Source organism: Phyllostomus discolor, chromosome 5, assembly GCF_004126475.2.
Source record: "Phyllostomus discolor isolate MPI-MPIP mPhyDis1 chromosome 5, mPhyDis1.pri.v3, whole genome shotgun sequence".
Taxonomy (NCBI): Eukaryota; Metazoa; Chordata; class Mammalia; order Chiroptera; family Phyllostomidae; genus Phyllostomus; species Phyllostomus discolor.
In genome coordinates, this window is record NC_040907.2 from 159,014,629 (window position 1) to 159,019,950 (window position 5,322).

General features: G+C 42.9%; 1 pseudogene; it reads left to right on the forward strand.

Annotated features, from left to right (window-relative positions):
* The first annotated feature begins 3,180 nt into the window (after nt 1-3,180).
* On the forward strand, nt 3,181-4,718 carry LOC114497042 (annotated as a pseudogene).
* The last annotated feature ends 604 nt before the right edge of the window (nt 4,719-5,322 follow it).

The window sequence follows — 5,322 nt, forward strand, 5'->3', positions numbered from 1 at the left end:
CATGTCTACCCTTCAAGCAATCAGACATAATATCCCAATTGGCCATTTCTGAATCACATGCCAATCCCTGGAGCTGAGGTTGGGACAAACTTCTCAGTCTCAACATCATGATTTCGAAGTGGCATATGGGTTGTTAATAACAACAGCAAAAATGTGGTGGGGTTGAATAATGTGCCGACCAAAACAATTGTTTCATCTACGCTTTCATTCTCTCTTTTTAGAAAACATCTTCATTGATGTTTAGAGAGAGCAGAAGGGGGGGAGAGAAAGAAACATTAACCAGCTGCCTCCCATACGATTCCCTGGTGGGGATTGAACCTGCAACCTAGGTACGTGCTCTGACCGGGAATCAAAATCCCAACTTTTGGTGCACGGAATAATGCTCCAAACAACTGAGCCACACTGGCCAGGACTGTGCTTTCATCCCCTTGACTTGACTTGCCCTAAGCTTTGTCAGAATGGAAGATGGTGAGATCACTTTTCTCCTCCCAATGCTTTGCCTTAAAAACACACGCAGATCCCTTCTATTTGGTCTTAGACCTCATTTACTCTGCGCTTCTGACAAATACACATCTCCTCACAAACACTTCATTAGCTTTGATGTTCGCCTCAGATCTCTTATGTGTTTGAAGGATTTCTTTAAGGTTCACTGCCATCTTTCCTGAGTGCTCTCGTGGGCTTTTTCCATTTCCCCCAGGCTCATCACTCTTGGGACACTGCTGGCTTCATCAATATTTGTTAACACTGCTTGATATTCTGGGTGTGTGCATTCAAGCAGTGAGGGAGAGCAATAGAGGTCATTAGACCCTTGCCAATATGCTGTGTCAAGTTCGAGGAAGTCTTTATAATAGAGAGAGGGGCAGACAATGACATTCTGATTGCCCAGTTTATCATGGAACTAACAGGAAAGAAGTAATAAGTGATGCTGGGTTTACTGAGGCAAGAGAGAGGGATGGTTTGTTGACTACATCTGGGAGAGTCTCTTAATTTTTATCCAAGTCCTTGGGGAAATATCCAGTCTTGGAAACTAGCCTATAAGGGAATTTCTGCCATCCTTCCAGTTTGGGTCTTAGTTAACAGAGTTTTTGGGGTCCACCCTGCAGCTCACCAGCTTTGCAGGGGGTCCTCTTGCAATCCTGGACTCGACAGGCACTTCTTCATTGAATTATGACATCTGAACTGCACAATTCTGTCTCAGAAATGTTATTAGAGATTGGAGTTGATGAAATGCTGAGTCAACAGTGTGAGGTTCAATTCCCATGGGGCTCAGTTAACTTTACACTGTTCCCTGGCTTAGGGCTGCAGATGGAATCCTCATTAGTCATTTTTAACGTAGGGTGACTATGCCATGAGGAGGCTGAGGAGAGAAAGCATATTGGCTCAGCAGAAAAGGATTTCTCTTGTGGGAAGAGTCCTCTGAATGCTTAAATTATTGATGATGAGTCAGGAGCATAATTTCAAAGATAAGGACATCTAGTACCTAGAGCAAGAATCATACGTGGGTGGATGGTCAGCCTTGCCCAAGCCACAGACAATTGACCAGAATGCCTCGTATCATCATGTGCCTACAGCAACAAGATAGATTTCTAAGAGATTTTAACAGTGATTCCTGTGTTTTTTCCTCTCTGTCTTCAGCAAGCTTTTCTAGAAATATTAAGAAGAATGCACCACCCCTATGCAAACATTTCTAGAAAAAATTAGTTATTCTATAGTAATGAATTTTTAATAGTGTGACTATATTTTATTTCTGGCATTTAAAAATATCTAAATTTAGCATATCAGCCATGGAGGAGAAAGGTGGCTCGTTGGCTGTGAAGGCCTGGATATGCCCTCCTTGGGAGAATTATGCTAACTCTCATGGCCAACATAAGCCGAAGATGTTCCCAAAGTCACATTTGCTCTTTTAGAATTTCTTTTGGGGCTGTGAGAAGGCCCATGCTGTCTAGGAGACTGGAACTTTCAGGCAGGCTGGCCTCTGGCATACCGTACAATGCTGGAATATGGTAGACACTCAAAACCAGTAAAGAGAATGGGCCAAATGTCCTGTCATCAAAGTGTTTATATCCTGGGAGTAAGGAGACAAAAATTATATACTAGAAGTAAGTAAAATATAGAATGTTAGTGAAAAATAGAGTGAAATCAAATACTAATATTTAATTAAAGGGTCTGAGATGAGAAAATTAAGTTTAGCTCAGGCACTTTGCTCTTTCTTCTCCACACACCCCTGCCACTTTCTTGAAAACATCTGGCATGACCCTACCAGAGATCTTTTTCTTGTATTCCCTCTTGCTTCTCTTTCACACGGGCATGACTCTCTTCTTCATCTGACCATCTGATTATATCCGACCCCCATCCCCATCTCTTGGTACCCTTCCCTGCCTAAACAGAGTGACATGTACAGTCTGATTGAGAAACAGAGGAGGACTCATGTGAAATGTTAGTGACATGAAATAGTCCAATTACTATTGGAGGAGAACATTGGAACTCAACCAGTTATTGCAGGGAAAATGTAGAGCTGCTTTGGAGACTGAAATGACCTTTCTTTGTGGGATCATAGGTTTTAAGTACCATTCAGGGCTGAAGTTCCTGGGTATTATTAGCTAAATACCACCAAAGGAGCAAGAGTCATAAGTAGACAGAGAACCATGATGGTTTTGAATAGTTCCTGTTTCCACAGACATCCCTTAGATTTCCTTCTTAATTTTTTAAAAGTATTTGGACTTAGATTTTTAAGGTTGGTTAATATAGTACATAACAATAAAAGAAATAAAAACCATTGAAGCAGAGGGGCTGGGGAAATGATCTCCCTAATTGTATTTAGAGAGAAGAAACTTATTTGATTGTAAATTCCATTCGGTAAATATTTTTTTATTTATGTGTTAATAAGACCCAGTAAAACTTTAGCCTAGCTGAACAAATTTTGAGATCTCCAGGTAATAGATAAAACAGGAAAGGGCTCTTAGTTATTATTTAACCATCCAAGATCAGTCTTGACTTTTTTTAATTCATGGGAAAAATGGTGAAGAGATGAGTGCATATACATGTGACATATAGACACAGACAACGGTATGGTGACAGCCAGAGGGAAAGGGGATGGGGGGGGAGGTGGACGTGGGCAAGAAAGGAGGGGGGGGGTAACTGGGGTTGGAAAGAGACTTGACTTTGGGTGGGGAGGGCACGATGTGGTGTGCAGATGGTATTATATTGAGTTATACACTTGAGACCTGTATGGTGTTATTAACCAATGTCACCCCAATAAAGTCCATGAACATTAATTAAATTTAAAAACAAAAATGATAATAACTTTAAATGTAAATGGATTAAATGTTCCAATCAAAAGACAAAAGGTGGCTGAATGGGAAAATGTGTATTAAAGTTGGGCAGATATTGAGAAGAAATCACTCTTCAATAACTAAGCATCATTTATCTCATAAGAGCTGCAATACAATTTGTTTTATTAGTCATTTCACTAAGTGCTGCTTTTCGAATAGGCATTGCCTTTCTTGTCTGCATTCCCTTTTTTCTTGTGTCCCCTTCCTCAGGTGTTTCTCTTTGCTCTCGTCCATACTCTCTCCTTCCTGAGAAAGAAGGAGAACATGTTAATATAATTAATATGAACTGGGTGAATGACTGACAAATACTTGTACATGGTATTTTGAAGGGAATGCCATTATAATCTGTGCAGTATCTACAAAATGCCACACTTTCCACTCTCCATCCTACATACATACCAAGCGCGAGCAGTGGTTTGTTTAAATGAAAGTAAACTTTGCTGAGAAGCTCCCCTGTCTGCTGGTATATTTATTGTATTCTAATAAAGGTCGATGTAATGAGTGGAAGGGAGGTATATTTGAGTTTATAATGAGGATGATCTTTTATCATTCCCGACAGATCCTGTGCTCTGAGTAGGCAGTAATGAAATAAGAGCTGCAGGACTCATAAAAACATAAATAAGCTGCCTAGTAACAAATTCATTGTAACTAGGCTGTGATTAACTCCAGAATGCCCACGTAGGCTTTTCGTCCCAGAACTCATGGGAATTTTTCAGGTAGGAAGGAAATTAGAAAAGTATTAGTGTTCCTTCCAAGGGGCAGCTCTTCCCTCAAATATCCTCACACACTTAGATCAGGTTTGAAGGGAACTGGGAACTAATAAAACACGTGCAGGGTGTCCTCGGTGCTTCTTGAGGAGAGGTGAGACGGTGTAGCCGCCGCTGTGATGAGGCTGATGTAAGTCTGAAGGCCTACCCTCTCGCAGATGCCCACCTCACCACACGCTTCTGGACCTCGGGCAGCAGTCACATAACTGCAAGCAGCTCCGGAAAGGAGCCAACCAGCCCACCAAAGACCTCAACACAGGCGTCTCTGAGTTCACTGTGATGGCTGCAGACACAGCCCCCTTGGGATCATCACGCACCTCCCGCTGCTGTGTGAAGGCCAGAGTGTGCCCTACGTGTTGGTGCGCTCCAAGCAGGCTCTGGGGTGGGCCTGTGGGGTCTCCAGGCCTGTTGTCACCTGTTCTGTCACCATCAGAGAAGGCTCACAGCTGAAGCAGCAGATCCAGTCCACTCAGCAGTCCATGGAAAGGCTCTTAGACTAAACCGGTGGCTTCCGCCACACTTCCCGCTGACTCCTGGGGTTGTGTATCATGTTGTCTGTGTTAGCATGTAGTATTCCAGCTACCTGCCATTGTTATAAAACATCTAGTAAATCTAGTTTGCACATTTTTGTATTATTTTTTGTTTTGTCTTACAGGTCGTCACCCCACCCTCACCGTACCCCAGCCCTAAATCTCCCTTCTGTGGACTCTCTGCCATCTTTTCTCCCTTCTGAAAAATGAACTAAGGTCCAGAAAGGTGGAGGCAGAGTAGTGACAACCAGCACAGAGGCAAAAGAGCCAGGATGGCCGATCTGGTTTCCACTCTCAGGCACTAAGTCCCTTCTGCTTGCAGGGCGTGGTGAGTAAACACCACCCACTTGATTTCCATGTGCATGGCCTATGGAATCATTCCATACACGTTTAAATGGCATGGGGGTTTACTCAGCTCTCTAGGGGATTATGTATCATTTTTGGGCGAAGCATGTATTCTGTGAGATTTTCAGGTGTATGCCCAAATGTCCCTTGCTAAGGTGCCCCTGCTGTTTGCTTTTGGTAATATGATATTATGTCCTTCTCCTCCCATTCCCAACTTCCAGCTGTGCCCCTGAGGATGGCAGGGGCAGCAGCATACCAAAGGGATGCATGCTGCTAAATTCCAAAAGTGAGACATGGGACAGTTGATCTGAGTCTTAAAGGAGTCCGGATGACCATAGAAAGTAGGGT